The sequence below is a fragment of the Cetorhinus maximus genome, chromosome 12 (assembly GCF_964194155.1).
Source record: "Cetorhinus maximus chromosome 12, sCetMax3.hap1.1, whole genome shotgun sequence".
Classification (NCBI taxonomy): Eukaryota; Metazoa; Chordata; class Chondrichthyes; order Lamniformes; family Cetorhinidae; genus Cetorhinus; species Cetorhinus maximus.
The window spans coordinates 81,171,072-81,196,077 of record NC_135890.1 but is presented as its reverse complement, the minus strand read 5'-3'; the positions used below and the strand labels follow the sequence as shown (position 1 = coordinate 81,196,077).

General features: G+C 42.7%; 1 protein-coding gene across 1 annotated transcript in view; it reads right to left on the bottom strand.

Annotated features, from left to right (window-relative positions):
• Nucleotides 1-25,006, bottom strand: part of kremen1 (kringle containing transmembrane protein 1) — a 256,485-nt gene that overhangs the window by 23,281 nt on the left and 208,198 nt on the right. The window contains exon 9 of the transcript XR_013578183.1: nt 23,062-23,134. The gene's annotated coding sequence lies outside the window, so the exon portion shown is untranslated. The remainder of the gene's footprint in view (nt 1-23,061; nt 23,135-25,006) is intronic.

Below are 25,006 nucleotides of genomic sequence, written 5' to 3'. Positions count from 1 at the left end.
GAGAATGGGCAAAGAAGTGGCAAATGGAATGCAACGTGGAGAAGTGTGAGGTCATGCACTTTGGTAGGAAGAATAGAGGCATAGACTATTTTCTAAATGGGGAGAGAATTCAGAAATCTGTAGTGCAAAGGGACTTGGGAGTCCTAGTCCAGGATTCTCTTAAGGTTAACTTGCAGGTTGAGTCGGTAGTTAGGAAGGCAAATGCAATGTTGGCATTTATTTCGAGAGGACTAGAATATAAAAGCAGCGTTGTGCTGCTGAGGCTTTATAAGGCTCTGGTCAGACTACATTCAGTATGTTGTGAGCAATTTTGGGCCCAGTATCTCAGGAAGGATGTGCTGGCCCTAGAGAGGGTCCAGAGGAGATTCACAAGAATGATCCCAGGAATGAAAGGCTTAACATATGAGGAACGTTTGAGGACTCCAGGTCTATACTCAATGGAGTTTAGAAGGATGAGGGGGGATCTGATTGAAACTTACAGAATACTGAAAGGCCTGGATAGAGTGGACGTGGGGAAGATGTTTCCATTAGTAGGAGAAACTAGGACCCAAGGGCACAGCCTCAGAGTAAAGGGAAGACCTTTTAGAACAGAGATGAGGAGAAACTTCTTTAGCCAGAGAGCAGTGAATCTATGGAATTCATTGCCACAGAAGGCTGTGGAGGTCAGGTCATTGAGTGTATTTAAGACCGAGATAGATAGGTTCTTGATTGGTAAGGGGATCAAAGATTACGGGGGAGAAGGCGGGAGAATGGGGTTGAGAAACTTTTCAGCCATGATTGAATGGCGGAGCAGACCTGATGGGCCGAATGGCCTAATTTCTGCTCCTATGTCTTATGGTCTTATGGTCTTATGAAGGTGAGTGTAAGAGAGTGAATGGTGATGTCCCTTGAACTGGGCAGTAAGTGAGATCCCTGTGAATGTTAAATGGGTTTGTGAGTATGTGAGCTGAGAGTGATGAGAAGAGTGATTTACCCTGGCAGAACAGAGGAGCTCATTCATCTCCTGTTGTGGCACTGGGTGGCTGTACTCTATTGCAGGGCCTTGGCACTGACCTCCGCTGCCACTGCCTCCCAAACCAGATTGATGATGTTGCCCCTCCTGCAGCCAGGGCAGGGGTAGAGGACATCACGATGGACCTCCACTGCATCCAAAAGCACTCAAGGGATGCATCACTAAACTGGGGGGGGTGGGGAGGGGGTGTGTGTGTGCTGCAGTCTTCTTGCCTTTTGGGGCCATGTCTTCTTTGCAGCAGTCCTTGTCTGGAAGCACTGAGGGGTGTTCACGTGGCTGCACCTTAAATTTGGCACCCAGCGAGATGAAGCGGCATCGCAGGCGAATGAGAGCCTGCCTGCCATCAAAATGGCGTGTTTCCTGGGAATGCATTATTAATGAGGTGGGATTGGGATGATATGGTGTGAAAATCCCCCTTGCAGCCAGTGGGTAAAACATCCATCTTCCTGCCCCGCTACCGCACTTAGTGCAAATTTGGAACGATTCCTCCCTGAGAGATTTAGGAGCATCAAAATATTTGGACATTAACAGCTTTATTTTCTTAAAATAAACGCATCACAATTTTCTAGATAATCATTCCAGTTGCTTTATATTACTTATCCCCTGGCAGCCTCTTTGAGCAGCGGTGTTGTATCTAGACCAGGCTAATGATGATATTTCTTTGCTATCATCTGTACTGGAGTATGCACAAGCTGAACCTTAGATGTGAGGACCAATATCGAAAGAGTGGACATCATTGTAGACCATTCCCATAAATGTCTGTGAAAAAGAAGGTGCTTCCATTTATCTCATGTCCTTCATGTCCTCATGAGCATCCCAAAGTCAACCAATTAACTCCAACAACAACATTGACATGCAAAGTAGAAAAACTATCTAGGTGCTTCACAGAGGTGCGTGGAAAATGGAAGGTGCATTAGATTGGGAGGCTACCCAAAAGTTCGGTCAAAGAGGTGGATTTTAAGATTGGTCTTAAAAGGCAAGAGGGAAGTAGAAAGCCAAAGAGGTCAATCAGGAAATTTGAAAGAGTAGGACCTGGTGTCTGAATGGTGTGAAAAGGAGCAGCACAAGAGGTCATTTACAGGGCAGGAAAATGTAGGGTTGGAGGATATTTCAGAAATAAGGGGGGATTATGACAGGAAGAGATATAAACACAAGAAATAGCCTTGCAAGCCAATGTAATTCAGTGAGGAGGGCTATAATGGGTGAAAATGATTTTGTACAGGATAGGGTATAGACAAATGAAGTTTATGGAGCGTAAAGAATGGGAAGCTGACCAGAAGATTATTGAAGTACTGAAACAATGGCTTTTTTTGATCAATATTAATGACCTGGACTTGGGTACACAGGGCATTATTTCAAAGTATGCAATGACACAAAACTCAAAAACGTAATAAGCAGTAAGGAGGATAATACTAGAATTCAGGAGGATATGGACTGGTAAAATGGGCAGATGAAGTATAACACAAAGAAGATCAAAATGATATATTTTGGTAAGGAAATGAGAAGAGGCCATAAAAACTTTTTCTTCTTCAGTTCTCTGCCAAAAGGCAGGTCCAACCCATAGCGCCGCCACAGGTAGGGCAAGGAAGCAGGTTCCAAACCCACCCGAACAGAACAGGGAATGGAACTGCATGCTGTTGGCCCCAATCTGATCGACACCAGCCAATCAGCCAACTGAGTCCCCAGCAACCCTCTACTCCCCAGCCCTGAGGAGTCTGAGTTGCTGCACCAACATACATTTTCATGTGCACGTTGTTGTCTGGAGCTATGGATAGTGATGCTCCAGGCTCTTATTTCCATCACATGGCTGACTGAGAATCTCACCCAGTCTTAGCACCTGCCATTGGTGTATGTTGGAAGAATTTACAAGTTGATACTCAACCTGTTTGGCCATGTTATGAATTGACCTATCTCTCTTTTTCTTAAATGATCCACATGCTTACGGGTGATCCGGCCTTCCACTTCCACGTGGTCCAACAATGGTCCGGTCACAGAACTTACCTTATCAGGTAACCACTTCAGTTCTCCACCGAAATTCTTTACATATACTGCTTCTCCAAAAGTAAATTGTCGCTCTCGACTATGCAAATCATGACTTGCTTTTTGGTTTCCTTAACTTATCTCCACCTTCCCCTCCAAATTGGGAAGTATCAGGCTTAGTCTTGTTCAAAGACGGCACCTCATCAGCAATTCTGCATCTTCTTTCTACGTGTCTTCTTCTTTTTACCACAGAATTTAGTCTTGGCCTTATTTTAGACTTCACTGTCAGCCAGACTTCTCTCAGATGCAATCTCAACTTGTCTTGGTTCAGTAGTTGAGCTACCAATGACTTCATTGTCAACTCGCATCTTGAAAAGTTCTACGACTTTGGCTTTTTAGCTTCATTCAGCTGATTCTTCAGCTCTTCTGTCCCTTTCTTGTATCTGTTGGCCTCCTCCTGGAAACTTGACCATTGCTGTGTCTTCTCTGCCAACTGGTTCTTCAGTTTGTTCATAGGGGTGTTAAATTCTTCCTGTTTCTCTTTGTACTTTTCCAGAGGCACAAACTTTGACCTGAGGGAATCTTGTAGTGTGTGAAGGCTTTTCAACAGGTTTTCCTTTTCTTTGCGAAGGTTACTCACTTCATCTTGAACTCTGTCATTCAGCAGCGTCTCCATGAGTTTCTTCTGCTGTTCTTCCATGTCATTGCTTAAGACAGTCTTTATTTCTTCAGGTTGTTGAATCCTTACACACTCCTTATTCATCCCATTGTGGTCCTTGGACTCTTCAGGCTCTTTCTGATGCCTTGTTCCTTTTTCAGTATAGGAACTCTTCCCGCTTCCTTTGAAACCTCACTGGCCAATCAATGTTAATTTCCCTCAATCAATTTTGACCTAGAAGGTTTGGTTCTCTACCTTCTAATACCATCATGGGTAGATGTACCGATTGGCGTCTATGATGACGAGTTGCTCTGGTGATAACTTTTACCTGGATTTCTTCGCCTGTGTACATTTTCAACTTGGCAGATGTTTGTTCCAAATTTAATTGTTGATCACTTTTATTTAAATTTCTAAAAGTGTGTTCTCTTATTACAATGGTAGAAGCACCAGTGTCTACTTCCATTTTTAGTGGTTTACCGTTCACTTTCATTGTGACAGTGATTGACTGTCTTCCCAACTTTCATGTTGAATAAAGAATAAATGTCAGAATTGGATGTTTCTGGCTCTTCTACACTATAGGCTTCATTAGACTTCGTTTGTTGCTTGGAGGCCAGTTTAAATCTCGCTTTGCACTGTCTCATTATGTGTCCACTTCTGTGACAAAAATAACATTCTACTTATTAAAGTTGCCAATCGCTAGAAGAATGATTGTTTCTACGTCGATACAAATTCGTTTTCAATTTAGTTGCTAAGCTGTTTCCTCTCATTTTTCGGTTAGCGGGGGCTGTTTCCCGCTTTGCAGCAGAGTTCTGGCTTTTTGCACCACTTTTGGCTGACTGTCCCCACCGGACTAGGAGAGCGGCGCCATTTTGTGCCCCTTGAATTGCTTGTGAATCCCTTACAGCACTTTCCATCACAAGTGCTATTTCTAATGTTTTCTTAAAATCAAGATTCACTTCAGCCAGCAATCTTCACTGAATAGTGTCTTCCCGTACACCACATACTAAACTATCTCTGAGCATGTCATTCAGGGTTTCACCGAAATCACAATATTCCGTTTGTTGTTTTAATTTCGCTAAGTATGTAGTAATTGTCTCCCCTGGAGCTCTATTCCGTGAATTGAACCTGAACCTCTGCATTATGACTGAGGGCTTGGGTTGAAAATATCCCTTAATGAGGTCTACTAATTCACTGAAAGTCTTTGAATCTGGGGCACTGGAGGCTATTGAGCTTCAAATTAAACTGTAGGTCTTGTTGCCACAAATACTCAGGAGAACTGCTCTCTTCTTTTCCGCCTCCATGATTTCACTTACTTGAAAGAAGAACGCAAGACATTCAATATATTGAGACCAATCATCTGTGGCTGGCTCAAAGGGATCAATTCTGCCAAACTGTGGCATTTCGGATGAGTATATCTTCTTTTATTTTTGATGAACTTAGATACTCACAATCACTGGGTGAGGTACAGCACCGAATCTGATTTATCCTTGTTGCCAGTTTGTTATAGAGTTGATCTTCAGACAGCTTCGCTTAGTGGAAACATTTATCTTTATTTACAAGACAGCGGCAACAACTACACATGTGCATCAATCTCCATAACTAAAGAAGAACTCCCACTGTAGAGGTTCCCCGTGCTGCTAACACATTGGCTTACACAGATAATGTGATCTTACAACACAAGATTATTCTTAAAGCTACAGTCCTAAGTTTATCCAAACTATAATAACTACAAAGGTGCTGTTGAAGGAACCTGGGTGATTTGCTGCAGTGCATCTTGTAGATGGTACACATGTTTGTGGATGGGGTGCCATCAAACGGGCTGCTTCGTCCAGGTTGGTGTTGAGCTTCTTGAGTGTCTTTGGAGCTGCACTCATCCAGGTAAGCGGAAGGCATTCCATCACAATCCTGACTTGTGCCTTGTAAGTGGTGGACAGGCTTTGGGGAGTTAGGAGGTGACTTACTGCCTGCAGAATTCCCAGCCTCTCATTTGTTCTTGTAGTTACAGTATTTAAATGGCTGGTCCAGTTCAGTTTCTGGTCAGTGGTAACCCCCAGAATGTTGATAGTGGGGGATTCAGCAATGATAATGCCATTGAATGTCAAGGAGAGATGGTTAGATTATATCTTGTTGTAGATGGTCATTGCCTGACACTTGTGTGGCGCGAATGTTACTTGCCACTTATCACCCCAAGCCTGAATGTTGTTTAGGTCTTGCTGCACAAGACATGGCTGCTTCAGTATCTGAGGAGTCGTGAATGGTGCTGAACATTGTGCAATCATCTGCGAACATTCCCCCATTTCTGACCTTATGATGGAGGGGAGGTCATTAATGAAACAGCTGATGATGTTTGGGCCTAGGACACTACCCTGAGGAACTCCTGCAGTGATGTCCCAGGATAGAAATGATTATCTCATTATCTCAGTACTGCCTGATGGGATGGTGAAGTAAGGTCAATATTAACATGTCAAATGGAATTGGGTAAATACTTCAATGGGCAAAATTGGCAGGACAGTGGGGAAACTCTTTCGAGTTACCAACAGTCACAGATTGCAACTTCTTTCGAGTACAATCACAGTTCTTGGTTTTCCGGGAGTGGGACATGAACCCACAACCCTCTGATTCAAAGGTGAGGGTGCTATGAACTGAGCCACAGCTGACACCTCAACAGTGGGGAAGTGGAACTAACTGGGTTGCCCTTTCAAACAGTCGGCACAAGCACTGTGGACTGAAAAAATCTAACAGCGTAGTAGTGGATCTGTAAAGGGTTAACTCTAACACTACTCTAATAATAGCTACTGAGCATGTGCGTAAGGAGCTATGTCATAATGATGTCACTCAGAGAGAGGGAGAGATGAGTGAGAAGAACCAGGAGCAGTGTATATCGGTACTATTATTCTGTAATCTTGTATATAGTTAGTTATGTAAATAAAAGCATTTTTCAGGAAAGATCTTTGCCTCCAGTCAGGTCTCTTATTAGAGTAAGACACCCAATGTCTTCCGAGACAACCCAACAATAACAGGGGACCCTTGTAAAGTTATGAACTTGTAAATACTTTGGATGTTCCTCTTCTTTTATACATGCAAAAACCTGTTTGAAAACATACCAGAACACAGCATTGGTTTAAGAAGTGACCCACTACAACCACCGCATAGCAATTAGGGATGGGCTATAAATGTAGCTTTTCCAGCATTACCACATCCTGAAGACAATGCTTTTTTAAAAAGTGGAACAGGCAGACTTTTGGCCTCATCTACTGGATGGTGATACAGTAGAACTGACCCCTTTATTAATTTATGGAAATAAATAGAAAAATCAGACAAGTTCCACAAAGTTCAGGTGATTCGTTCTGTCAGATTACTGTCAATTCCTGAGCTGCTAGACCATGTAGTGCAGAAGATGTTAACAGATATAAGGTATATTAGGTTGATTCCACAATCGGGCCCTCCTGGCACAGAATGGTCTCACAGTGAGTACTTTTAAAACAAAGCTAACTTCAAAAATTTGCAGGGGCTATGGGAGAAATAGCATGGGACTAATTGGACGAATTCAAAGAGCGAGCACAGACACGACGGTCAAATTATCTTCTGTGCAATGTCCTTCTATGAAGTAATTGAGGTAACAAAGGCATGAAACAGAGTTACATTGCTAGATGAGCTGAGGTGTATGGATGTGAGTAATGTTACGGAAAATGAAGTAGGCAGTCTTTGTATGAATTTGGAATCTCAGGCAAAGGTTAAACAGGTCTCCAAGATTTTGAACAATCTGATTCAGCCAGGCAGTGGTCAAAGAAGGTGACTTTGGTTTTCCCAATGTTTAAACAGACGTTTTTTTTTGGTTCCAGGTGTCACTTGGTAGCACCCTCCTCTAAGTTAAGTGGTCATGGATTGAAGTAGCCCACTAGTGCTTGAACATCTCATCTAGACTTCAGCGTAGCACTGAGGGACTGCTACATCATCTGAGGTACCATCGTCAGGTGTTACATGAAATGGAGGCCTTGTGCATGCAAAAAACAAACTATAATATTCTGCTTCACAAACTACGATTTGATCCAAACTAGTGAGGAACTCAGTAATTTGCCCAGATCTTCTGGTCAGTGGGTGCACCCACTGTTGACTGTGATTTAAACTGACCACTTACCATCTTAAGTTAGAGGCTTTGCCTTTTCTGGTCTTGGCTCCAGCAGGGATCCAGCGACGAGCAGGAGACCAAGCGGTGAGATTAATTCCAGCGAAGCCACGGCCCCTTTTTTGTCATGAACTAAACACACAGCCCTAAAGGCCTGTCTTCAGTTCATCGATTACACTGTTTTTAAATGGAGCTGCCCCCCTCAACACTGCGCAGCCTCCCTTCCAACAATGTGCTCACCTCCTCTCTCACCCTCCGACAATGCTCATCCATTCCCTCAACCCGAACAACTCGCACCCTCCTCCCTCACTCCACGACAATGTTCACCCTCCTCCCTCACTCCAGGACAATGCTCACCACCCCCCCTTACCCTGACAATGCTCACTCCTTCCACTCACCCCCCAACATTGTTCACACCCCTCAATCACAATAACACTTATCTCCCTCACCCCTGACAATGTGACACATTTCTTCACTCATGACAGTGGTCACCCTCCTCATCCCCCTGACAATCCGACAAAGTTCACCCTCTTTCCTCTCCACTCCTGCTCACCCTCACCCAAAGCTCACCCACACCCCTCACCCCAAATAGTGCTCATTCCCCTTCCCGCGCACTCCTCGACAATGCTAACTCTCCCGACAGCCGGATAGAAGCCAGGGGTTCCAGGAGGTGAGTCGGGGTGGGGGGGGGCGGTGAACATGGTCAGGAAGGGGGTGAACACGGTCAGGAGGTGGGGGTGAACATTGTTGGGAAGGAGGTGACCATGGTCAGGAGGGAGGAGGGTGAACATTGTCTGAATGGGTGACAAGTCAGGACTTCTTCAGGGTCCTGAGATGCAGCTGGAACTTAAGTTGAGCCATTCGCTGCTCTCCAAATTGAAGATTCGAGCCAATGTGACATAAACTCAAATTCCAGTTCTGATGAAAGTTCTTGACCTGAAACATTAATCCTGTTTCTCCCTCCACAGATGCTGCCAGACCTCCTGAGTATTCCAGCATTTTCAGTTTTTATTTCAGGTTTATTGTGAGGGGAATTGAATACAAAGGTAGGGAGGTTATGCTTCTGTTATACACGGCATTGGTGAGACCACATCTGGCATGTTGTGTACAATTCTGGTCTCCTTATTTAAAGAAAGATGTAAATGCATTAGAAGCAGTTCAGAGAAGGTTTACTAGACTAATACCAGGAATGGGTGGGTTGTCTTATGAGGAAAGGTTGGACAGACTGGGCTTGTATCCACTGGAGTTTAGAAGAGTGAGAGGCAACTTGATTGAAACATATAAGATCCTGAGGGGTCTTGACAGGGTGGATGTGGCAAGGATGTTTCCTCTTGTGGGAGAATCTAGAACTAGGGATCACTGTTTAAAAATAAGGGGTTGCTTATTTAAGACAGAGATGAGGAGGATCTTTTTCTCTCAGAGGGTCATGAGCCTTTGGAACTCTCTTCCTCAAAAAGTGGTGGAAGCTGAGTCTTGGAATATTTTTAAGACAGAGCTAGATAGATTCTTTGTAAGCCACAGGGTGAAAGGTTATCAGGGCTAAGTGGGAATGTGGGGTTGTGGTTTCAATCAGATCAGCCAGGGTCTTATTGAATGACGGAGCAGGCTCGAGGGGCTGAGTGGCCTAGTCCTGTTCATAATTCGTATGTTCATATGTTCGTATTTCCAGCATCGGCAGTACTTTGCTTTTAAACTGAAATTATTTCTGTTGGTTTCATCATATAAAGTGTGTTAAATTTCCTTTGGAGTTTAACACAACATATGTAGCTAGCTTAGTCAACAAATTTACAAATACTAACTCCCTCTGATTGAATAGCCCAATTCAGGAGCCAATTCTTAGCTCATCTTTTTTCAGCCCAGTATCCAACTTCCATCTCACTGTTAATAGTAACCTTCACCTTCGTCATGGAGTAACAGGCCGGAAGTCCAAATTTATTTAAGGAGCCAATCCCATTTTGCACTCATAAAGGAGTCCCATCTGCAAACCACTTCCTGAGCCTCCCAATCTCCATCGTTTTTTCTCCTCATGCTTTTGTCCCCTTTCATGACTTCCTCCCAATCCCAGTCCCAGTTTCTAACATACAGCAAGTCCCATGCTCCACTTTCCTTATGCATTCATCTCCCATTTGTTTCTCTTTAGTTCCTGTCTTCCTCATACACTCAGTTCTAATCACTTGCTCATTGAGTCAAACTGTAGAAAGAGGACTGTCATTTTCAAACCATTAGGATGGGCAAAGGCAGTACAAGAGCTAACTGATAACAGGCACAAAATTTATGAAGAACAAGCTGTAAGCTGAACAGGGAATCAAGAATTTTGGTAGAAACTAGTCTTACCTTATTATACACGGGTAGCTCGGAATAGTTTGATAATCCAAAAATGAGCATTAAAGCGTGGAAAGAAATTTATAATGTCCCAATCATGATACTGGGAATATGTCAATTGGTTCTACTCAGCCCCTGTAGCCTGCTTTAATATCAATGTTGCGCCTATTCCAAATTGACTCCTTTTCCCAAAAGGTACAGTCCTCTTACCAAACTATATAAAATAATCCTAATACTTGATTTGCTGCTCAAACCAGTTAGACCTGAGTTTCTCAATCATCCCCAATCCCTCTCTTCCTTTTACACCCTTTCTAACTTCTTCAGTCTATCTGAATCCCTGATTTCCTCAGCATGCATCCCTGTTTTCTCCATGGCCAATCAGTGTCAATGATTTCCTCCTACAGACAGTCCAAATCCTTGTTTTCCTCAAACTGTCACTCGCAGTTAGCTACTTTTGGTGACTTCTTCACTAAAGTTATTCCAATGCTTTCCATTCAGTCAGTCGAATCAGTCCCACTATCTTAGCTGCCCCAGGCGCTTTCAGGTTGCCAACTCCCTTAAGTCTCAATCATCAGTGCACAATTTCGATGCAAATCATGTCAGGCAGATCTCTTCACTTCTTGTTCTGTATTGCACTGGAAAAGATTAACATGTGAACTCACAGCAGACAGCCATTACTGAACTAAAACAAAACAGAATTACCTGGAAAAACTCAGCAGGTCTGGCAGCATCAGCGGAGAAGAAAAGAGTTGATGTTTCGAGTCCTCATGACCCTTCAGCAGAACTGAGTAAAATTAGAAGAGGGGTGAAATATAAGCTGGTTTAAGGTGGGAGGGGGGTGGGGGGGGAGAGGTGGGGGGTGGGGTGGGGGGGGTGGTCTGTTAACAAATTGAACTTCCTCCATACAGGTAATAGAGGAACTTGGTAACACCATATATGATTACTAACGCTTCTTTCTCAAATTGTGAGTACTTTTTCTCTGACTTCGTTGAAGTATGTGAAGCATATGCTACAGGCTTCTCCACAGGATATGGGGATAGTGCAGGAAAATGGAGTTGAGTAGAAAATCAGCCATGATCCTATTGAATGCAGAGTGGGCTTGAAGGGCTGAATAGCATACTCCTGCTCCTATTTCTTATGTTCTTATGTTCTTATACCATCCTCCATTATATAACAACACATCTAACTCCTGTGTTGAGGCATCATAAGCTAAAATCAATTGTTTCTTGGGATCATAGTGGGTTAAAACAATTTACTTAGTCAGTACTTTCTTCACTTCTTCAACCGCTTCCTGATACTCCACAGACAACTCCCAATCTATTTCATCTTTGAGAAGTTGATACAGTGGAGGGAATGTATTAACTAAATCGGGGATGAACTTAGAACATTCAACAGGATCGTTTAGTATTATTCTAAGTTCTTCTTTGTTCTCTGGTCTCTTTGCTTTCAAAATCCCTTCAACCTTCTCCTGTATTGGGTGGATACCTTAATCACCTATTTGGTGACCCAGATATGTTATGCTTGACAACATGGAGCACCACTTATGCTTTTTTGCTTTGATGCCATACACTTGAAGCCGATCTAGGAACTTATTCAACCCTAGAATGTGCTTTCCCTCTGTCTTACTGCAAATTAGAAATGTCATTTAAGAAGCAGGACATTTCTTTAATCTCACATAATACCTGTTCCACGACATTTTGGAATACTGTGGGAGGAGTAAGCGTACCAAATGGTAACCATTTGCACTGGTACAACACTTTGGGTGTATGATTGCTAACCTGCTCCTTGCTCTTGTCAGTTGATTTGAATTGCAGATATACATTTGACAAATCTATCTTGCTGAATACCTTTCCATTGGTTAAATTAGAAAAACAAATCTTTACTGTGGGTATGGTTCATTCATTGCTCTTCACCTTCTTAATTGCCCCTGTTCTTTGTAATCTCTTCAACTCTTTACTTATTGCATTGGCCTAATCTTGAAAAATGTCAGCTGTACATTGTACTTTTGACTTTGGCCTTGTGAAGACTAATTTTATCATTTGTCCCACTTTTTGCTCTCCTAGCACTTCCTCAATGTCAAATGTACTCTAGTACAGCAAATCATGCACTCTGGATCCCACTACCTCATAGGACATTGTTATGGACTTGATTTTCCAGACAGGTTTCTCATTAGAAACATCAAACTTTATTTACAGGCTGCAGCAGCAGTTATATGCTTCCATCAAGCTCCACAACTAGAAGAACTCCTTCTCTAAGGTTCCCCATGCTTACAGCTGATTCGTTCACAATGTCACATGATACTATACAACACAATAGGTCTTAAAGCTACAGTCACTACATTTCTTAAAGCTACAATTATTACAAACATCCAGCCCCAATTGCTCAAAGATCTCTGGGTTGAGAATTGGCCTGTTGAGTCACATGAAGACCCATATGGCAGAAACTCGCGACCCTGAGAAGATGTCATCCTCAAATCAAAGGACAGTCGGCAACAATGATGATCCTTACTGTAAATGATTCAGTCCAGTTTAACTGTATTTTCTTAAACCAATTTCATCCAATCAGGGAGACTTTGTTCCCTCTTACTGTTACCAAGGACAAGTAAGAAGATGTATCATCATATTCCACTCCAACATTAACTTCACCTAACAGTGGATTACTGTTATTGGAACAACTAATGAGTTTCATACCATTTTTCCGTAAGGAAATGTGACTTAGGGATTTCTTATGCTCCCTTTCCAAGATAACAGACAGTGCTGCAGCTGTTTCAATGATGAAAGTGAATTGTGAATCTCTAAATTTCATTTCTACTGGAATTATATCTTCAATCCTATTACCCTCATCTTCCATTTGCTGGAATTTTCTTGCCATCTGACTGAGTACAACTCTTGATCTTACTGCTCCATAACATCAACTTCTGTTTCCGTTTACTTCAAATTCAAGGATTTCTAAACTCCTGAACTAGCTTTAGATCTACCATGACTCTTACCTGGCGCAGGGCTGTGACCTGGAGCTTTACCATTTCCTCTACTCCTGCATGCTACCTGGATATTAATAAGATTCCCACAGGCATAGCACTTTGACTAGAAATGGGGGAATTTAAATTGTTGGTGGCTACCATGGCAATGGTAACATCTACATTTCTGACTTTAAGGCTGTGAACTTGGCTGCCGTGGCCTAGGTCTTTCTGAATTCCATTGGACCTCTCCTCCCAGCTCAGGAAAAGAACTCCCTTGCAATTTGTAACTATCTCTACAATTTCCATGACTGTAGCTTCACCCCAGGTCTCCTTCCATGTCAGCTTATTGCCTTTGTTCAAAAACTTGGCCTGCCACAAACATGTCTTTAAGGTCAGCTTCTAAATTTGCACCATACCACCATGATGAGGGAGTTTCTTTAATTCGAGAATGTAATCTGCAATAGTCTCACTTGCCCACTGCTTCCTTTCACAGAATGTAACTCACAGTGCAATCTCATTCTTAGTTGTGCCATGATATGAGTACAGAATCTCAATCAGCCCTAATCCCTCTTTTCCTCCTACATTATTTTTAACTTCTTCAGTCTATCTGAATAACTGATTTCCTTAGCAGGCATCCCTGTTTCTCCATGGCCAATAAGAATCAATGATTTCCTCGTCCAGACAGTCCAAATCCCTATTTTCCTAAAGCTGTCACTTGCAGTTATCAGGTTTTAGTGGCTTCTTGACAAAGATTATTCTAATACTTTCCATTCAGTCAGTACCACTGTCCCAACTCCCTCAGGCAGTTTCAGGATGCCAACTATCTTAAGTCTCAAGCCTCAGTACACAATTCTTATGCAAATCATGCCAGGCAGAGCTTCACTTCTATTCCTGACATGATGACTTTTCATACTATCACTCAATGTTGTTTATAGGTTTTACTAAAACCAAGCAGAAAATCTTGTGCGAATTGCAGAATGCCGTATCAGACCTCAGAAATGAGAATTTAGAATGACTGGGTCAGTTTAAATCTCCGGTCCCAGTTCCTATCTTCTTCAGTTTAGATGTCCACTTATCCTCACTGCCCTTTTCCAACCCAAATGGGAAGCTGGAATAGGAAATTAAAACTTGTGCCCTGGTGTGTTGCCTTGGACTGGGAGGCTGTCAGAGTCCCTCATGCTATAGGGGACTCAACAGCGAGGATCACCTGAAGGTCACCATCTACAGCCCTACACCAGTAAATGGAGATGAAGGTGAACAGATAATTACAGGCGCACTGCCCACTCAATACTAATAAAATTGTATGTATGTTAAACATGATGCATCGTTTGAAATTTTTAAGCAATCTCTACACTTTGAAAGAATCACGATGGGTTTTTGAATTGAGACTTACACTACAATCAAGACAGATGGACATATCTAGTTGCATATGCAAAACAGTGAGTGGTTTCAGAGTTCCAAAGGAACTGCATCATTTGGTGACGATGTTAACATGTTACTCAAAGAATGTGAAGCAATGGGGCATCAACTGATGTGACAATGACAGCTGAATATTATTCAGAATAAATCATAAGTGTTCATCTCAGAAAATGACTGTGGCATCAAAGGAATAATAAAATAAAGCAGGATATCCTGTGAATGCAGATGACTGATTGCAATTCATGCATCCTAAAACATTTAGCAGGAGATGTGCTTCTGAATACCTGAAGGAACAGCAACCCATGGATTGCATTCATTCTCACCCTTCTGCTATCTCAAATTCCAATTATTTCACTGCCCACTGCATCTCCCGCTCCCTCCCACACCCCCAGCCTTGACTGCTTGGATTTCTTGACAGCTCAGCTCAGCCCAGCCCAGCCTCCCTGACAAATACAAGCTCCTGACATTGCCTGAGCCTGAAGGAAGCCACATGTGATTAAAGTTTCCACTTTAATTTCGAGTACGATCCATTTTTCACCTCTGCCACCCATTACCTAACAGAGCCCAGTAAAACTTTAAAAAACACTTAACTTACTGGGACACTTCTGCTCCAGGGTCCATCTAACGCCAGCTTCTTTGAGCATGGTCGCACTGTGACTTGGCCCGCCCAGGGTTAAAATCATGTGAAGGCCTGAACCTCAGCAATGGAAGCTGGATTTTGAATATTTAGAGGATCCGTGCCTACCATTGGTAAGGGCCTCTCACACCCCCTGAAACCCAGTAGTTATAACATTGGCTGACAATAATGCATCCCATTCTTGTTGAGCTTTGTGTGGGTAGCAGGGGTTAAAATCATGACCAAATAAAACAAACACTTGCTCAGGGTGTGCTGTAAACTTAGAATTTTATACCAATAGAGCTAATAGATTCAGTAGATATGCTGAAATTCTCCATTTAGAAAACCCAAAGTGAGAGAAGGTTGAAAGGGAGGGTAAACGCACGAGGATTTCAATGTAAAACAATTGTCCCCACATCCTATTTGTCCCACACCCCCAATTGTCTAAAATGGAAAAAAATGGTACTCAATTGAGAGTTGCACTGCACAACTGCAATACTGAGTGAGTGCCATCCAACATGTTTGGTTAGGATCCCTGTGTTCAGTGTCAATACAATAGTAGGTGTCTATTGAAAGGCCTTTAGAAAAGCATTTTTCAGAACACAAGAAATAATTTACTTTAAATATTTAGGTTTTGGCATTGTTCTGATCCCAGCCGATGCCATTACTGGACAAGCCTGATCCCAGGGTGGAACCCAGCTTGATGGATCCTAAATTTTATTTTTTGTTTAGATACAGAGTGGCTGCTGAACGAAGTCACAGGAGTCAGCTGATGAACTTTTAACGAAAGGATAAAACATTTACTTCACCCACAACTATACCTTCACAGATATATACAGATTTGTAAGGATAACACAAGTTACAATAGCTATCTTATACTCTAATGTTCACAGTAACTATACAGTCCATGTAAACCAATAGGCGACCTGTGCTCAGGTACATCATACTCTGAGACCAAGTGATGGATGCCACCCCAAACAGATGCTACAGATCTCCCATCAGATGCTTGTCACAACGTGAGCCAACCGGTCTCACTGAACTCCATCATGCACATGGGGGTTTCCAATGTCCATTGTCGAAGAACTCACTTTGGAACCTTCTCCCAAACAACACTTTCTCTCAGACACCTTCCACAAGGTCCACCTCCAGGGTTTCAAACTCTCCTTCGATGTTCCTCTCTCCTGGATCACCACATGCATTCAAGCTTCCTTCCACACACACTCTCTCACTGACTCAGCCGTGCCAACAGAACACCACTGCTTCACATGCCCATAGTAAAGAGTTACAGACCTTCGGCTGTCCCCTTGGAGCTTCCGGCTTCTCGCATGCCTATATTGCTTTAAACCTGCTTCCTGCAACTTTCTTCTCTTTAAGCTTGAAGCTTGGAACCTTCCTCTCTGCTCCTTGCTTTCACTTCCACAGAACAGGATCTTTTCCAGACTCCTGCTCTTCCTTTGACTAGAAGGTCTTCTTGCAACCGTTCCTTTCTGCCTCACTCTTTGGCCTTGGGACCTTTCAGTTCTTTTGGGAAATCTGCTCTCTCTGCAGTTCCCTCTCCCAGTATCCAGTCTCTCTGGAAGCCTGGCCTCAACTGCAGTTTGGGACTTGCTATCTGTCCATCTGTTATGCTGCTTTCAACTGAATTCAAACTGCTTTCAATTGAACTGAAACTACTTTTCTGTCTCTATGAGACCTCCTGTTGCAAGGCAACAGCACAGTTTTTTTCTGACCTTGTTTGTTTTACCTTCCCTTCAAGAGTCATAAAATATCATTACAAAACAGGCATCTTTAAAAGTGAAACTAAAACTCAAATTCTCCCTTTCTCAACACACAAAGACAGAAATAAAAATCAAACCTCATTCCTAACACACCCAATTACACATATAACTTGCTCAAACTAACTCTATTTCCTAACAGCATCTTTAAAGAAAGACATTATTTGAAAGTTCTCCCAATCTCCTACCGTACAATCGGCAGAGGATCAGCAGATACATTTATACCATTGATACCAATCCTTCACTGAAGCTATGGTGGGCAACCAAGAGAACAACTGTGGAAATCCTATCCTGTGGGTGGAAGCTGTGCTAGGTGAGTTGGAGTGCTAGAATGAGGAATTCAATGGACTGTGTGACCCATCCTTATCCTTAACTTTTTTGTAATGTTCCTTCAGCTGCCATAGAAATAAAACTGTAGATTTTACAATTACAATTCAGACAGCAACATGCATAACTAGAGATCAGAAAAGAAAGACTTGCCAAACAAAATTAGAACTTGATGGCGATATATTCTCTGGGGGTCTTATATTTTACTTATATTTTATAATTAATAAGTTTTGCATTTATTCTTAAGGTAAAAGATGTTAAGTGAGAAAAGAAAAGATTTTATTTTTCTGACTTTAGATAACTAGCATTGACATGAGCATTCACACTGGTTAAACACAAATCAGAACCTCCTCCTCACTGAATGTGCATTAGCCCAAATCCAAAAAAAGTGTCAGCTGTGGTAGCACTCTGGTCTCTGATTCAGAAGGTCATGAGTTCAATTCCATTCCAGGAAGGGGAAGCCTCACCAACCTGTTTTAAGTTTGTACTTTTATCAGTCTGAACCGTATTCAAACTAAGTACCCAACATGGATGGGCCATGTTCCAACTCTCCCCTCCTTTATTGCAGAAGCCCCTCATTGTTTTCCACTCAAATGTCTTGAGAATAACATGTATATCGAACAAAGAATCCTTTATTGCTGCACTTGACTTTTTGCTGCACTCTAGCCCGTAGACACGCCATTGAAGGGTGGGGGAGGAGAACCGCTCTTCTTCAAAAATCAAATGCTGATTAAATGTGTGCATAAGTTAAAGGAAAATTCCTCAATCTTACATTCACAGTGGGGAGTCTTGCTCAAAGGGAATCAATGTGTCAGTGTCCTTTAACCAATAAGAATTCCTCTCAGGTGTGGCTCCTGCTGGCAGTGCAAGCTCACTGAAATTACCCTTTTTGGTTTTTGTGCCAATATCAGTTGATTTGATTTGTTTGATTCTCTCCTCTCATCTCCTGAAGATACATGAGCATCAGTACCCTCCAGTCATTCCCCAATTATGTGTATTATTCACATCAGCTTTGATGGTGATTGTTGGCAGCTTATTTGGTGATAGTGGGGGAATTCATCATAGCTCAGACCTGATCCTGAAACCCACACTGGATCGCAATGAAGAGTGAGACCTCTGGTATATGTTTCCCTCTCTTAGCTCATGTCACTGGGATTAATTGTGGACCTTGACTGAGATTAGCCTGTAAATCAGAATAGAGGGAGGCTCAAATCTCAGAGCTCCAGACAAGTCCCCCTACAATGACGTCTAGGGAGGTTGAATGATCACCCTCCTGACAGCAATGGTACCAAATGACAAACCCATGCAAATACAATTTTTGATTCCTCTTTATCTACCTGCAAGTCTGTATTGGCTGTCACTCCAGATCCAAGCTAAATTGGTAACATACCCTGTTGCAGAAAAAACAACAGGCATTAGCATCTTCACATCACCAACAATAATGTTTAGGCTATCCTATCAATCACCTTCAGCGGGAATGCTTTCCACACACCCATTACACTGTGGGGGAAAAATATTCCCCTGACCTGTAGCCTTGCTTCAGACTCATTCATTTTGAACATGTGCCTTTAACATCTGCAGCCACAGTCCAGTCAAATGGTCCAGCGTAGTGCAAAGCAGACTACAAATTCATTATCAAATTAGAAGGATCTGCTTTATCATAAAACAATTACTTGGAAAATGTTATCCAACTCTAGAAAAATATACAGCCGGTTTGTACAGAGCTGCCAACAGAGGCCAATTTGGAAACTCCAATCTAATTAGTGCAAAGTATGAAGACTGAGCGTTAAAAATAACCTGGGACTCCCTCATCGCTTTCCGTCTGTTGGATGACTATGTTTTTCTCTCACGGGGGAGAACAAATTGATGGAATTCCTGGAAGATGAACTAACAATTTTATTCAGCCTTAGCAGTAATCGGAAACAGTTTGAGCAGCGAGCTTTGGGAATACTTGTGAGGAATCTCAGTCCTTTGGACAGATGCAATGTGTTAATTGATTAGCAAGTGGGAATTCAACTGGGTTGCTTGGAAGAAGAGAGAGGTCAGGGATTGTGTATGTGTCTGAGAAAAAAAAAACATCTTCCTAATCTCTCCATCTACATGTTGGTCTCTTTCAACTGCAGTGCATGACAAGAGGCAGTAAACATTTCCCTCTACCACAAATTTCTATGTGGAGGAAGGCTGTTGTTGCAAGATCCTATTTATTCCTACCAGAAACTGGCACCACTCTCACCATTCCACAGAAGTAATCCTCTACAAACCAAAGCATCATTGTAAGGCTCCACACGCTGTCTGTTCAATGGGGCTTTTATGCTCGCTGCTCAACCACTTACATCTTTGGCTTTCATTATTCTATCATATAACTCAACCCAATTTTTTTTAGAAAGGTCAATTTAAATAGTTTCTCCACAAACGCAATCCTGCGCCACAATCTTCAAACCAGCTTCATTCATGCAAAACTCATCAGCTCAGGGGGTCACCTTGTACCATATCGGTGGTGATCTTTTTTTAACAGGTTTGTGTGAGATTCCTTCATTTGACTAAAAGATGTTGACCTGTTTCATTTAAGTAGGTTGACAATCCATAATGGCCAGAGGAGTTTCATACTAAGATGTTAATTCATTTTTTATTGATATCACACAGTGCAATTTCAACCCATCATTCAAGTCAACGTATAGAAGACAAAAAAGCAGACTCTGCTTAGTGGGGGTCGAGCGTGGGCTAAATTTGAAACTAATCTGCGGAAACATCTGTGGCAATTTTAACCAATTTCACTGGACAAGATACACATGGGATTGGGTGGAATGCCAATTTTTCACCACATCTGATGTTAGACTCCCATCAATGGAAAGTAAGATCAGACAGAGTGTAAAGGCAACATTCCACCCAATCCCATCAATTTCCCCAATGGGCAGCATAGGTCAAAATTGTCCCCAATATTTCAGTCAGCACATGGTCAACCTATAATCAGGCTCCCTGCAGGGATGTGGTGGTAGTGGTGGTAGTATTGGTACATTTAAATGTAAAGTAAATGGATTTATTTCAAAAATAACATTTTGGGATAAAGTACACAATTAATTTGAAACATGCATGGTATTTCTTGGTCTGTTGTAGACTAATTGATAGGGATTTACTGTAGTGATTAGTCAACATCTCTATTATTGTTGTATCATGTGACTTCCAAGATGGTGGAGGTGAACTTGATGCACCTTGGTCTTTTTTCATCTAGCATTCCCTATGTAAGAGTAGACTTTTTGCCAATCACAGTTATAAGACTTAACAAAGCTTGAACTTCTCAACATATGGTTCTTGCACGAAGACAAAAGATTGCACAACATTATGGCAAAGTTGAATTTGTTACATTTGTGGGATTTGAATAAACAGGGAACCATTTTATCTCAACATATTTTCCCCATCCACAATCTTTCCTCAGCCTGGTTCAGTTAGTAGCATTCTCAACTCTGAGTCAGAAGAGCTCAAGCTACACTCCAGAGATTTGAGCATCTAAAGCTAAATTGCCACTCCAGTGCAGTACTGAAAGAGTGTTGCATTGTGCGAAGTGTGATCCTTGGATGAGACTTTAAACAGGTGGATATGAAATATTAGAGAAGAGGAGGGGGTTCTTCCAGTGTCCTGGCCAGCACAACAGATTTTTTTGTTGGGAATGCAGGAGAGCATCTTCATTAGTATGTCCTATCGTGTGTGGTTTCCTTATGATTTTTAAATAGAGATGAGCATACATATGAGTGATAAGGTGATCTGATACAAACATAGTGAATTATCAGCCAAATCGTTTTACCATTGAACTGACATTCAAATCATGTCATATTACATTTATAATACATTCTTTAATACTCATACTATTGACCACAAACCTATCAAAATGAATTCATTGCTTTGTTAGCAACCTAGTATGTGTAAAATCATTGTATATCTGCACTGAGAGATTGGTGTAGGTAGGTGAAAGGTGACTTGGCTGCTTGCAGTGCTCTCTGGGTGGCATTCCATCATCGTAGCTGGAAAACTGATCAGCTCAGGGGTCACCTTGTACCATGTCAGTGGTGATTTTTTTTAACAGGTTCGTTGCCTTGCTATGCATTCTGCAGCATAAGTTCACTGAACCCAGCTTATGTCCTGCAGCTGGGCTGTTTCTAACTCCCCAGTTTCATTCGTGAAGCCAAGTGAAAGTTGCTTAAGCCTCGGTTCCTGTTTCAGTCAGCTACGATGATGGAATGCCACCCAGAGAGCACTGCAAGCAGCCAAGTCACCTTTTACCTGCCTACTCCAATCTCACAGTGCAGATATACAATGACTTTACACATACTAGGTTGCTAACAAAGCAATGAATTCATTTTGATAGGTTTGTGGTCAATAGTATGAGTATTAAAGAAGGAATAATGTAATGTGACATGATTTGAATGTCAGTTCAATGGTAAAACGATTTGGCTGATAATTCTCTATGTTTGTATCAGGTCACCTTATCACTCATATGTGTGCTCATCTCTATTTAAAAATCATAAGGAAACCACACATGATAGGACATACTAAAGAAGATAGAGAATCCACTATATTATGGACATTCCTAAGTCATATATTGTCAGGTATGAACTATGTTCAGTTGGTGGAGCTCTTGCTTCTGAGTTTGAACATCCCTTGAAGGCTTGGATAGTGCAGTCCTGAGGTGATGCCATATTGCAGCATAAGTTATATAAGAAATTGGAGCTGGAGTATGTCTTATGGGCCTTCGAGTTTGCCACTGCCATTCAGTGCAATCAGGGCTGTTTTCTACCTCAACTCTATATTCTCAAACATTGGAGGTGCTATGCTTTAGGTGAAATATAAACTGAGGCTCCAGGAGCCTGTTCAAGTGGATATCACAGTCTGGGAGACACTGAGTATAGATTGCCTGCTAGTGAAAAGGAGGAAGAACCAGAGTAAAAAATCCAGCTTGGGGCATACCATAAACCTCATAGTGTTGGACTACACAAGGCACTAACAATAACCTGAGAGTAGGTCATACATTTGACCTTTCCACTTCAGACCAAGTAGATCTCACGAAGGGATGAGAAGTACAAAAATAACTGGAAAACCCTTCTGGCCTAAAAATAAAGTTGAAAAAAGATTGAACATTGTTGCCAGGTTCCTCCAGTAATTCCTTTTGTATTCATTCTGCAGTATGGAATTAAGCCATGTAGAAGAGGGAGATCCTAGGTTTGATCCTTAGTCTGTGCTAGGACCTCTGTGGGAGTGCTACAAATTACTTCAGCAACTCTAGAGATGAAAAATCAACCAGTATTCCCATTGCTGATTACTGTACCGTTAAATAAACTGAGAGTATCATTCCCAGTTATGGCCCCTCTAGGTGGACTGACCTGCTCCTATCTGCTGTTCAAGCTCACGCACTTGGTGCTAGATTTTCTGTCTGGAGTCGGGACCACAACGCCGGGATCAAATGCAAACCAAGACCTTGCGCCCTGTCAGGAATAGTCACGTGACATGATTTTTGGTGAGCTGGCCAATTAATGGCCAGCGGGAGCGCTTGCCGGTAAATGAAGGACGTTGAGACCCCGGTAGGTGTCAGCTGTTGCGGGGGAAGAGCAGGAGCAGGAGGTGAGAGAGGACATGGAAAGGGAGTTAGCAGGAAATAATGCTGAATGGAGAAGTACCCCAGCTAAACAACAAGGAGACTGGGCACGGCTCGGGATTCAAAGGTTTGTGCAGATGCCATGAATGTCAGGGATCTCCTGCTCCAGGAACATTTCAACTCAGCCCCTCTAAGCCAGGTTGAGAGGCGTGTGAAAGGAAGTTTGAGATACCTGCACTAAGACATGCATCGAAGATGCAGCCTGGAACATCGAACCACTTACCGCCAATGCAGGAAACACATCTGCCCAGAAACTCCGCCTTCATCGTGAGGGATCCTGTTATCTCTTTTACCACCTTGAGATAAGAAGTACAAAAAATAACTGGAAAACGCTTCCAAATGTCTGCCTGAAAATAAAGTTTAAAAAAGACTGAATATTGTTGCCAGTTCCTTCAATAATTCAATTGGTAAGTTCATTTTGCAGTGCGGAATAGAGCCATGCTTGGAGGGAGATCTTAGGTTTGATCCGCAGTCTGTGCCAGGACAGCTGTGGGAGTGCTACAAATTGCTGCAGCAACTCTCGGAGGTGAAAAATCAACCAGTATTCCCATTCCCATCACACCATTTTTCCTAACATGGGCAGCACAATATGGAGTCCCAGACGTGTGGCTTAAAGTGCCACCAATAATACAGTCCAAATAGAGGAAAACAATAGAGAGAGAGAGCAAGAAACCATCCCAGTGACCCACTTAGGGCTTGATGCGATGCAGTGGCCTTCTCCTGCCACCCTCCAGGAAGGATCTCCATCCCCTCCCTCACAGCACCCAACATTAGAACCAGGTTGGCATCGATCAAGTGTGGGCAGTCCTGTCCTGGGTGCCAATGCCAGTTCTCCTAGTGACATCTCACTTTCCCCTGTGCTGTGGAAGGCTTTGGCACAACCAACTAATACCTTCCTTTAGACATCCAGCAGCCTCAGGTTTGGATACCCCAGGGAGTTTTACTCAGTTCCACACTTCATCTGACCCACCTCTGTTCCTGCCCCACTGACTCGAATTGGACAGGGAGCCTGTCTCCATATCAACTACAGGTTCACCATTGAAAATCTAAAATTTAATCAGTGTTCCAGCAGTGGTGGGTTTCTGACCCCAAAACAGACCTGGCCCCTGTTCCCTGCCTCTGTAGTAAAAGTTCAGTCCAGTAAGTTCAACTTCAGCAGTTCACTCCAAAAGGGGAGTAATATTTTAAATGTGAAAACTACTTGAAATAAAACTTTGAGAATTTGGGGGGGAATTTTCTGCATATTGGACGGGCTGGTCGGGAACAGGTGCAGGCGGGCACGGAGCTGATCGCCGCCCGCGGTTGGCTCTGCGCCGCCATTTCACGTGGGTAATTAAGGCCCGCCCAGCGTGACGCACAGCCGGTAGCACTCAGCGCTGCCTGTGCGTGCAGGGGAGGAGGGAGGGTCGGAGCCTGCGCTCTTTCGCACATGCATGCGGCAGAGAGACAAAATCTCCCTGAGGCAGCTCCATGCCTCAGGGAGATTAAGTACATAATTAAATTTTTTAATAAAGAAAGATAAAAATTATTTACAAATGTCCCGTCATGTGTCACAAGAGCTGGGACATGTTTCTCAATTTAGCAGAATTTATTTACTGATTTTATTAAACCTTCAGGAAACCTCATCCTGCCCGTGGATGAGGTTTCCTGAAAAACGCGAAGGCCGCTTGGGCTCTTTGCCTGCCCGCCAACCTTAAGGTTGGATGGGCAGCGCTGTTAATTATCTTAATTATTTCCCTAATGTCCTTAACAGGCCTTTGACAGTTCGGCAGACGTGTAGCTGCCTCCAGCACGCGCTCGCCGAACAGAAGATCTAAATGACATGCGATGACGCCGGGATGCACGCCCGACGTCATCGCGCATTATTTTACGCATCGGCGTGTCAGGCCCACCCCTGCGCGCCGGTGTCAAAATTCTGGCTTTGATGTCTAGTTTGTTTGCAAAATTAAAACCTTACAAATCCTCATTGGGTAAGGGGAAGCGCTTTCGAGTTCAGAGAATCCAACTATTGCATATGGTCTGAAGCAATTGAAGCAATTGTTCTTGGGGGTGGTGGCGGGGTAGGGTAATATCCAGGCCTTTGATGCAGGCTGAGGGCCTTTAAATACCAACTTTAAGAACATAAGAAAAATTGAAGTTGGCCTCAACTCCACTTTCCTGCCTGCCCC